The sequence below is a fragment of the Protopterus annectens genome, chromosome 1.part2 (genome assembly GCF_019279795.1).
Source record: "Protopterus annectens isolate FY-2018-M chromosome 1.part2, PAN1.0, whole genome shotgun sequence".
Lineage (NCBI taxonomy): Eukaryota > Metazoa > Chordata > Ceratodontiformes > Protopteridae > Protopterus > Protopterus annectens.
Window position 1 is genome coordinate 1018539112 of NC_056727.1, and position 12678 is coordinate 1018551789.

The window sequence follows — 12678 nt, forward strand, 5'->3', positions numbered from 1 at the left end:
AAGAAACACAGAAAGATAGGACACAGCTGTATATTTGCAAGGAATAATCATAGCAGGATGTGTGATCAGTAAGTGCACTGCATCCAAATATATTACATAGAATACAATTACTAATAATAGGTCATGCCTTGATGTCAGTGTACATTCAGTTGCACTTGGTTGTGTGAAGGAATTATGTCATGTATTTGCTGCAAAGGCATCTGTGGGGCAAAGATGGATACGTCCCTCCTCCTGTTTTGGGACAGTGCATTACAGTGAGAGTCAGGATCCAGACTTATGTAGTCATATGTCATGGGCACTATGAATTTCTACCATGTATGTCATAGTTTGATTTTTTGCATTTCAACTAATTCTCCATTTTTTATCCTTTTATTATTTTTATTTTGTTTTGGGGGGTTCACTGTTTGCTTGATGTGCTGCTTAGCACAAATGGCTTTGGCTATGTGCATCTCTTTTGCATGTAGAGTGGCAGTACAAAAACTGAATGATTGGGCCACCCCGGTAGCAGACAGGACCCAGACAGCCACACACATACACCAACAGCATTCAATTAATACTATTGGCTATTATGCAAACACATTTCCCAGCAGTGAGCACTCTTGCCCAATGTGTTTGCACAATGGCAAGAGATGCACAACACTTTGAAAAGTTGCAGATCTAGAAAGTGGGCACTGTCACTAAGCATGATACTTGTAATTGGTGGGAAAACATCATTCTTCATTTGTCTTGATCTGTGATAGTCATGGTTGGCATTCTTGGACAGTTTTTGAGATTCTGTGCTGAAAGAATGGCTGTCCAGGATTCCAAAGTGTTTCTTGGACTCATAGTCAATGAAGATGTGCACAGGCTATTGCAGAGGGACTATCGTGCCTCAGATTACAAGGCAAAGGCATGGAATAGTCTGGCCCAGGGTCTGGCCAGTGCTACCAGTATTCCCCCCACACTGGTGAACAATGTAGGAACCACTACAGAGACCTCAGGATAAGGAAGAGGGATACCTTCGACCATTGGATTAAGGAATGTAGGACTGGGTCATCTCACAGATGTGTAAGTATCACTTACAGAGACTACATGCCAGCATTAAAAGCTGGATATAGTCAGGAACGGTATGCTTAATGGTATTCTGCTGCATTCTGTTTTTCCTGCAGCTGTCACAGACTAGGCACTGAATGGGCGTACCCATGCCCCTAGATTGGAACTGATGCTAGACACGTAGTATGTATGCATACTCACAGTGGGGTTATTTTATCATTAAAAGTTACAACACACTTATTTATTATTTATACAGTTGTATCAAACTGAGCATTCATTTCTTTAACTGTTATAGGGAAGTATGCATGCATTACTCTTGAGGGCAAAACAACAGTTCATTATTACAAAGCAGTCATAGGTTGTGCTTTCAAAAGCCACACTTCCCAGATAAATATTAAATATATATAATATAGTAAATATATTAAGGTTTCATCAATTTTGCAATGTAACATCAGAGCGGTAAAGCAGTGTCACCACTGGCTTGTTGTAAACTGTAATCAATATATTCAGACCACGTATACATGCAATGTATGCACACATCAAGGATTGCTTACTGCAGTCTTCAGTATATTGTGTATCTGTTAGAAGCTGGGTAGTCCTAACAGTAAACAAAGGTATTTGGAGTTTGTAGAGCTAAAAGTAAAGATAATAGAAGAGAGTAAAATAATTGTATCAATGCTTTGTATGTCACATATGAAGTTACTAATGTTCTCCCTTTTTTTTCTCTTACCCCAACCCTTTTACCTTTTTTTCTTTTTTGGGGAGGGGTTATTATTTTTTTATGTTTAATTTTTTTAGTTTTTCCCACATCGCAGCAGGGAAGGGCTGTCCGACAGGATCCACCTGCCCCCACTCCAATGGCTTCAGCACCACTACCCAGCATGCCTGGTGCAGAACTTTGTAGAACCTCCTCTGCTGCCCCTGCACTACCCGGCACCTCTGGTAGTTTTGCCCTGAGGATCGGCATGTGGTTCCATCTGGAGGGGTTGAGTTTATCACCCATGAAGAACTGCTAGGGATGGTGCTTAGGACTGTGCACTGCACTGTTAGTGCATGCCTACACCTGCTCTTCATCATTGTCTTAAATAACACTAGGAGACACAGTCATCAGATACTGCAACCATCGGTGCAATAAGGTGACAGTGATGACAGTTCACTGGGTAAGGACTTGATTTTCTCTCTCACCTAACTTGAAGTCTATGGGTTTGAGATATCCCACCCTTACCCCAACCATAGTGTTCACCAACCTCATGTGTCCTTCACTGCCCCTGTCTCTTGTCTTGTTTGTCTTGTCTGTCTGCAACTGCTTCCTCACCTGCTCAACCTGCCTAACCCAGACATTTCTACAGCCCTTCCCCAACACTCCTCTCTCTCAAAAAAAAAAATGGGCACCTGTCTCACAAACAATATATTGTCCCATATATAACTCTCTGTTTTGCACATGTTTCTTCATGATACACTTAATTCTGTCCAATTGTCTATACAACAGATTGTGTTGTGGTCACGCCTCTCTCTGGAGGTGACAGTCCAAATTCAGAAAAATCTATATGTTTTATTCTGAAAGAAATGGATAGCTATGGTTCTTTCCTACATCCTTCCTGCACATTCCTGCCTTGTTTTCACTTTGCATATTCCTCTGCATGCTCCCCACTTCACCACTTTCCTGCCTTCCCCATTTCTTTTCTTTAAAGAATTATTGCACAATGGTGCACATCACCCATTAATGGGCGGCTACAGCAAAACCAGTTCTAACTATTTTATACTTGAATTGGAAACCAGTACCATCTAGCCATATTTTTGACACTCCATAACAGCTGGCACACTTTAGAATTTGGATTTACATGTAAGATTATTTGACACTGTTAACATACACATGGATTCAAACCAAATATCATCTGAATAAAAAATACATGTATCTCTGCATTAACAGGTGGTGCTACAGTCTCAGTTGATTAGCAGGTGTATTTTAGAGACTGTATAGCAAATGACAGACTTAACTGCTGTTGCATACACCTGCTAGTTAACTGAATCTCTGGCTGCAGAAATTAATGCACTTAATGCAGTGATAAGTACCTTTTTGGGGCAAATGGTTTAGTTATAGGTAATACATTAAAGTATTTTATTAGTAGCATTACTTATTGATGCTGCATACAAAACTAAATGAGTATTGCTCAATAATGCTTTACAAAACGTTACAGATGATCATGCAATGCTGCTTCATAGAAATTTAATGAAGAGGTTATGACAATAGTGATATGGGGAGCAAGCATGGAGAAGTACAAAGGGAAATCTTTCCTAAACTGTGTCACTTACTATTGAAAGTATTAAATACATCAGCTAGCTAACTGAGCCTGTAGCAGCAAGTGTCAATGCACTGTTGTTGGAGGCAGCTGGTACTGGGTTCAAATATGGGTAGAAGTAGTAATTTTACAAGAGTATATGATACTTTAAATATATCTACTTATATTGCTTCATTTTACTATTGCTGCTCATTAGTGCACACCGCTCTCCATCGCACAATACTTCTTTAAAGAAAAGAAATGGGTAAGACAGCAAAGTAGTGAAATGGGGAGCAAGCAGGGGGATACACAAAGTGAAAACAGGCAGGAATATGCAGGAAGGATGTAGGAAAGAACCATAGCTATCCATTTCTTCCAGAATAAAACATACACATTTTGCTGAATTTGGACTGTTACCCCCAGAGAGAGGGATGACTACAATACAATCTATTATACAGAGAACTGGACAGGATCATGTGTGTCATGAAGACATGTGTGCAAAATGGAGAGTTATCTGTAGGATGATGTTTTTTTTTTGTAGGACAGGTGCCCTTTTTTCTTTTTTGAGAGAGAGAGGAATGTTGGGAAAGGGCTGTAGGAATGCTAGGATGAGGTAAGTTGGGCAGGTGAGGAAGCAATTGCAGATAGGCAAGACAAACAAGAGAAGAGACAGGGACAGTGAACGACACATGAGGTGGGGGAACACCAAGGATGGGGAGAGGGATGGGAAATCTCAGTGCCATGCACACCGATGCAGTTGACAGTGAGAATCTAGTCATCACCCTGCGGACTGTCATCACTGTCACCTCACTGCACTGTTGGCTGCAGTGCCTGATGTCTGCACCTCCTATAGGTGCTATGCATGAGGATGTAGAGCAGGCACTCTATCCGGCATAGGTGTGCACCGACAGTACTGTGCACAATCCTAACCACTATCCCTAGCAGTTCATCATGAGTTATAAACTCACACTCTCTGACACTGCTGACAGATAGAGCCACAGGCCTATCCTCTGGGGCAGAACTAGCTGAGGGGCAGGTAGTGCAGGGGCAGCAGAAGGGCAGCGGTTCTATAGCAGGGTGGGTGGATCCTGCAGGACAGTCCTACCCTGCTGTGCTGTGGGAAAAAAAAATAAAAATGTAGCACAAAAAGAAAAAAGAAAAACAGAAAATAATAAACACACACAAAAAAGAGAGAAAAGGGCTGGGGTGAGAGAAAAAAGAGACAACATAAGTAACTTCATATGTGACATACAAAGCATTGATACATGCATTTGACTCCATTATTTTACCTTTACTTTTAACACTACAAATTTCTAACAAGTTTCTTCCTTACTTTTAAGATTGCCCAGTTTATAACAGAAGTACACTATAGTACAAATTGGAGCCACCAATCTTTGACGTGCATATATTGCACATATGCGTGTTCCAATTATACTGATTACAAATTACAGGAGGTAATTTGTGCCTCTGGTATGGAGGTATGAAGTTACAGTCCAATAATGATGAAAACCTAACAGTATTGTATATTTGGGAAGTTTCTTTGTTGAACACACAAACCGAAGACTACACTAAAATGCTGCACTGTTCTTTTGTCCTACAGACTTCTGCATGCATACTTTTCCTTTTATAGTTTAGAGATGCATACCCCATGTTATTTTAGAATATGGCACCATTGCTTTGTGCTACAGACCAAGGCATGCATAGTTTCTTTTACAGTTGGGATATGCATGCTCAGTTTGATACAACTATATTAAATACCAACTAAGAGGTCCTTAACTTTTATTACTACAAAATTACTATACAAATTATTATTATTATTATTATTAAAATACTATTTAGACAGTACAGTTCTGATTCATATATACCACATGCTTCTCACATCCTTACTAGACATGAGGCATGGGATAGAACATTTGAGACTCTGTTCTCAGCAGCTATGGAAAAAATAGAACACCATTATGAATACCAGTATTGACTATATTCAGCTTTTAACCTTTATAATTACTCAATGAAATTGATACTTACACATCTGTGGGGTGTTCCTGCCTGAAATTCCCCAATCCAAAAGTCGAGGATATTCTGCTTCCTCCTCTGGAGTTCATCAAAATGATGTATGCATTGCTCACTTGTGTGGGGGATGCCTGTCACACTGGTTAAGGCCCTAGCAACACTATTTCACGCTTCATATTTATATTTTGAGCAGAAATAGTCCCACTGCAGCCAACTGGATCCATGCTCCCTAACTAGGAGTCCAACAAAAATCTCGGACTGCTGGAGACCCCAATATTGCGCAAGAAAGCGCACACCCTCTCCAGCAACTCCAGACATGTTGCCACAGTTCATGCTTAATGTCTAATGAGCATTTTCCACCAATTGCAGTTTATATGATGCTATTTCCAACCTATTGCATGTTTCACGCTTACTCAGAGCATCACATATCGGATCTGTAACATCTGAAAACTTTGCGCGTCACTTACCATTGCTCAAACACATTAGGTGAGTGTGGGCAATGCCAAGCACTGTGTTTGTTCAATACTGAGTGATGCGCAACAGTGGGTGAACAATGCAATTTGTAGCTTATTAGATATACAGGCACTTGTGTAAATGGGCTAGTCAAATATAACATATATATGGTCCTCCTACACTTGCAACTATTACAACAAGAAGGCTGAAAAACAGTTGTGTATCTTGCACTTTATTGCTATAATCGGCAATCTCACAGCAGTCAAACAAAACAAGTACACCCTGTGTTAGAACCCATTACCATCTGCACTCCACCATGACATTTATCACCTGCTGCCATGGGATTAGTGATATGATATCTGCTATCTTAGTAGTTAATGTAAGGTTCTCTTTGTTAATTGTAGTGCAACTCCGCTTGCTGTGGTTGTGCATTGCACACTATTATTAATCAAATCCATCCGGTACATATATGTGGCTGTCTGGGTTCTGTCTACAACCTGTGTGGTGTATTCCTCCAGTTTGTGTGCTGCTGCACTTTACACAAATCATCTGAGCATAGCTAAACATGTTTATGCTAAGCAGCTGGTCACGCTAACACTGGTAATAAAAAATAAATAAAATTTAAAAAAAAGGATAAAACTAATTAAAACACAAAAGCAGATTGTCCATAGTTTTGCAGAATGTCCAGATATTTGCATCATATATTTGACCTGTTCCTTGTAAAATGGGTGGCTTATTGTGAAATCACTGAAGACTGCAGTATATATATATATATATATATATATATATATATATATATATAATGACCTATACATTTGTGTTCCATACTTCATATCTTTCAGAAAATGCATGCCTGCCCTTTGTCCTATAATTAGTTTAGTGTTTGAGTGGAACAATTCACATTCAGTATACAGGTTTTGTGGCCAGTAGCTGCAATACCTTACCTATGTATGCCGCAAATCATTAATATTCATGGCATGAAGCTGCGTGATGGCACCCGATGCACAGTATCTTGTACACAAATACACTCCATGTAGGCTCTGTGTGGAACCTACATGGAGTGTTTTGAATTGCACACCATATCCTTTTTGTTACTGTATTTAGTAAGCAGGTCTGCAGACAAGAGCAGCCCTCTACATTGAGGGCTGTGTGAGTGGTATAGCCCCACTATACAGACAAGGAACACAAGTAATTTGTTCAAATATTACTCTACAAATGTAATATTAATGTGCCTACATTTGTTTCAACTTTATCATATGTTCTATAATTTGAAAAGTCAGAACTATGATATTTGCATGTTCTGTGTTCACTGTTGTGGTGTTTTGTAGTTTATTTTAGGATTCATTTATCAGTTACACTAAGAATTAATGTTACCATTTTTCTCCTAACCTTGATTCCTGTCCCTGCTCATTCTCTCATTTTCTCAACCCTTGATCATTTTTTCTTCATTAACATGTACCATTTCCATTCTCTCAAGTGTTTTATTTACCTGTAATGCATTTCATGTTTCATCTATATTATCTTTCTTTTAATAATGACATATTTAATAATGACATATTTAATAATGACATACACATATACATGCTGTTATTTTTCCCATTTTCTCTTTCTTTACAAATTCATTGCCATTCAGGTCTCTCAAAAGATATTCAGGAAGATCATATAACAAATCAATTAAGGGGCAATCCAGACATGGTGACTTATTTCTTTCTTTTTTCTTTTTTTTTCTTTTTTTTTGTGGGGGGTGTACTTACTTGTTTAGCTTCATATTTATTATACTTTTTTGCAGATCAAACCCTGTAAAATATCCAACTTAAAAAACATTTTATTTTTACAGCTGTTCCACAGCCATTATTTTACTACACCATCCCACCTTCAGTGCTATACACATATTCTGTACCCTCTTTATTACTTCCTAAATAACCAGATCCTTCTTCGTATTTGTTATAATATTTGATGAAAAATGCTATCAAATGTCTATTTCTGCTTTAGCAACAACAAATACCCATTCTAGCCATTCAGTTTTCTTTCTTGTTTTTTTTTCTCTTTTCTCAAAATTCCTCTCATGCATAGGTTCATAGGTGTGTACTATGCTAATGGCCCTGGAGCCTTTACAAGCCTAGCCCATAGGATTACCCTGGCATCTTGCCACCCGACCTTAGCTCTCAGTGCCTCTGTTGAGTAGAGCCACTAGAGTGATCCCCTGAGTGAATTTTGTATTTCCCATCCACTCGTCAAGATTTCTCTTGAAGGGCCAGTGAGGTGCTCTGTTTGATATGTATGGGAAGTCTATTCCATAGCATGGACAGTCTCTGGGTTATGAAACTGTCCTTTCAGCACGTTCTGTTGATTGTGGTAATGAGGTTGAGGTCTCTGGAGTGTGTAGTGTGGAGGGATTGGGATTTCTTTAGATGTAGCATTTTTAACAGAGTCAGGTCAGACGTGGCTTTGTAAGTCAAGCAGGGATCGCCTCTAAGTAGACAATATGAGACAGAGAATAGTTGGAGTTTTTTGAGTCTGTCCATATAGGACAAGTGTTTAAGGCCTAGGATCCTCTTTGTGAGGTACTTTTGTGGGCTCTCCAGTTGTTGCAGGTGTCTAGTGAGGTACATGCCAAATGGGGCATTGTACTCTATGACTGGCCTAATGAGGGAAGAGTAGAGGGAGACAATGACCTCTTTCTTCCTGGATGCAAAACCCTTAGAAATGAGATATGCTACAAAGAAGGACTTTCTGACCACAGTGGCAATGTGGTGGTCAAAAGAGAGGTTGCTGTCAACCTGTATTCCCAGATCTCTTATAACATCTTCTGTGTTCAGTGGACTACCATCGATGTGGTAATTCAAGGGAACTGGGTTTTTCCCAAAGGGGATGATGACACATTTTTTGGCATTGAGCTTAAGGCCATGGTTCTGACACCAGTCGTTGGTTTCAGTGAGGCCTTTCTGTAGGATGTCAACATCACTTGGGGAGTTAATAATGGCTCCCAACTTGCAATCATTTGTGAACTTTGTCAGCCAGAGTCCCTTCATGTTGGCCTGGACTTCTGAGAAGTAGATACCAAACAGGGCAGGACCCAGGCCTGATCCCTGTGAGACTCCACTCGTGACTGGTCGGCAGTCTGACTTGGAGTCAGCTACTTTCACACTGTGGGTTCTATCTTTGAGCCAGTTTGCAACCCACCTAGTGATATAGGGGTTGATGCCTAGCTTAGTGAACCTTTCTATGATTCCTGAGTGGGGAATGGTATCAAAGGCCTTGCCTAGATCAAGGTAGGCTGTATGAACCACGTTGCCTTCATCCACATCTCTGGTGAATGACTCAAAGAAGTCAACCAAGTTGAGCAGACATGATCTACCCTTTACAAAACCAAACTGTGTGGGATCCAGAGATTGGAGATTCCCTCTATCCTTGTTTATTAGGTCCATGATGATGCATTCCATAGCTTTGCATATCAGACTTGTCAGGCTAATGGGGCAATAGTTCCAAGGGTCTGTAGTCACTCCTCCTTTGTGGAGAGGGATGACTATAGCAGTGTGCCATTTGGTAGGGACAAAGCCAGAGGTGAGGCTGTGATTGAACAGATTGAACAGGGCACACAGGTGAGGTGCCAGCTCAGACTGTAGTTCATGTAGAACACAGCCAGGTCTCAGCTTTTCTTTTATGTTGCATTCTTTTAATTAAGAAATATTGTTTTGTATAGGATCATAGGTTCATACTATTATCAGTTTCAATGATCATTAGGAGGTTAGTCACTGCAAATGATTTACTCTCTCTTCATCCATAAGGTATCTGACAAATGCTGAATTTCAATTTACATATCCAGTCATCTAAATTAGATTTAAGAAGAGCTATGGATTTGCTTTGTTTGACACAGAAAATATATCTGCCTTGTCAGAAGTCCCCATTTGCACTATAATGTAAGTCCCTTGATTATCTATCTGTGGTGTTTCATGTTTTACAATCGTGTTCATAGGTTAGTATTAGGCTAACTGCCCTTGTGAGCCATTTTAAGCCTAACCAATTATCCCTTGTGAAACTCGAACCCTGCACTTTGTGTTTGTAAGGAAAGCACCTTAACCATTAGGCCACCCTCCCAAATGTAGAAGTTTAAGCAGCCTGGGCCATTAGTTACTATGTAGGTCAGGCAGAGATCACCAGAGACAAAATAGGGTAAGAGAGCTTTTAAATGTTCAGTGTAACATAAAGCACTCATATATTTGATTTTTGTGGTCAGTGAACACTGTTTTTTAACTGAACCATGTGCTTAAATAACTACATGACAAATGAGGCAGTATATTCATATATGGGCCTAATAACAGCACAGAGGGGGAGTAACACTTTTGAATCTAGAGGATATTGTTTGGTGATTAAGCATACTAGAAAAAATATTTTCTATCTACAGTCGATACAGGGTTGTCAAAGGAAAGTTCATTGATCATTAACCAGCCCAGGTCTCTGAAGACAGTATCAGTTTTAAGGGACTGTCATTTAAGTGGTAGTTGCATGTGTTCCTGTTTGCCAAAGATAAGCTTTGAAGTGTGTTACCAACCCTAGTAAAATGTCTTCTGTTTGTTAACCAGTCTGCTATCCATTGAGTTATATTGGAATTCAGTTTCAATTGGGTTAGTTTATAAATGATTTCACAATGTGGGATAGTATTAAATATCTTTGCAAATCCAGGTAGATAGCAGGAACTATCTTTCCTTCATTCTGTGTGATCCTTTCAAGGGAGGTAACACATTAGGTGGGCAGCAACTGCCTTTCGGAAAGCCACATTGATTAGATGCAAGGAAGTGTAAGCTGTAAAAACACTGTTTTCAGTATTTTTAACTTACTTTAATAATTTTGTTGCATTCAAAAACACTCTGTCCTTTCAGTGTTTTGTGCTTCAGTATACCAATGTTGGATGTAGTTGTCCATACAAATTGATGTAAAGCCATGCAGCAGAAGTATCCCTTATGATGTGCAGTTTGATTATTCTGTATCGTAAGTAAATGAGAATATTTAGAATTTTCAGGCCTCCTTGTGTGTGTGTGTGTGTGTGTGTGTGTGTGTGTGTGTGTGTGTGTGTGTAACATAGTTTATTTAAGTCCACCTATAGTGCATTGTTATTCCACAAACATTTGGATATCGTTTTAGTTCTTTAACTAAACCTTTCTCAGAGTATGTAGGGGATTCTGGTAATACAAAAACAGATGCTTCTATGAAAGATTTTCTTTTTTATTTTATTTTTTTTATTATTGATACTATTGCAAGAAGATCTAATTTGAAATTAGCTCCAACCTCATGATCTTCCTTTTTAGCTTGCTATATATTTGACACATATTGGTATGAATAAATGAAGTTAGATCAGGCTTATGCATGACCCCACTATACTTTTTTTTTTTCTGAGAGTTTTGAGATGTTACATTCATCAGTGTTATTTACTCAGAATAAGGTTGATTTGCTCACATTATTTATAATCATCTAGTTTTATATATTTTCATCAATGTAAGAATTCTGAGTATCAATGATCTCAGATTACAGAGACTTAGCAGTATGTCAAGTGTGAATGATATCTATCCTGGATTCACTCCCGTGCATCAGGCAACAATCACCCTTCAGCAGTCATTGTTTCCGTAGCAGATTATAAAGGGTCAGGTTGCTAGCTCAAGGCCCAACCCTCCTCAGAGGGTGTCCCACATACTTGCATGCACACACTCACACCTAGGGCCAATTTAGAGTGTCCAATCCACCTACTGCATGTCTTTGAAATATGGGAGGAAACTGGAGCACCCAGAGGAAACACACATGAATGCAGGAAGGACATGCAGACTCCACACAAAGGGCACCCCAGATGAAAATTGAACCGGAGAACCTCTTGCTGTGAGGTGATACAGCTAAATGCTATACCACTGCACCGTCCTGAATGATAGCTATACTTTCTTTTATTTTACCATGGATTATCACAGAAAGATTCAAATGATGTATTATATTGTGGGAAACAGATTCCAAGGAGACAATAAATTCAAAAGGACACAGTTGTGGTTACAATTTGAATTGCAGTGGATAACTTCCCATTTGTTGTACACCATGTCAAGGTGCAGTCATTTAATACTTTTACAGCTTTAATGTAGTTTTCAATAAATGCAAATTATGATGCATACAAAAGGTTTAATGCATTTATTACAAATTCTTCCATCAATATATTCAAATTATTGTTGGGATATAAATATATTTCAAACATTATATTATTACCTTGGATCTACCTTCCCAACATAAAGCCAGACTAAAATTTAGAAATGTATAAACAGTAAGATCAGCAAATAGTCAAAGACAGCTGGCTAGAATCAATGAAGATTTTTTTTTGTAAGTCAAGGTTTATTAATGATATTGGATGATAATTCACAATGAAAATTGCCCTCATTTGCTTTATGGATAAAATGGTTCTGAACTGATTTATATATTTAATTGATATTTCATGGAGTTTTATATGGTTAAATGATCATAGCTAGAATAGGGCTAGATGCATTTTATATTTTTCACATAATAATGCATCAAAGCCTTCTGGACAAGATTTTCAATAGGTTCATAGGTTCATAGGTAGGTACTAGGCTATCAGCCCTAGGGACTATACATGCCCAGCCAAAAAGGTACCCTGGCTTTTTCCACCCAAGAAAATTATTTTCCTGCGCCACTGTCGAGCAGAGCCACAGAAGTAACATTGGACAGCTTATTTTCATCTATGCTCACCCCAACTTAATTCTTCTGTAAAATTAAGCTCTCTGCTCTAATTAATAAAGGAAGGGCATTACATCTTGCTTGTATATTAATATTTTTTGACAGAGACATCCAACCTGTGTTAACCTTTTTCTCTTGATTCCTTTTAGATAAATACTTTAATTAAAAAAAGTACTGTATA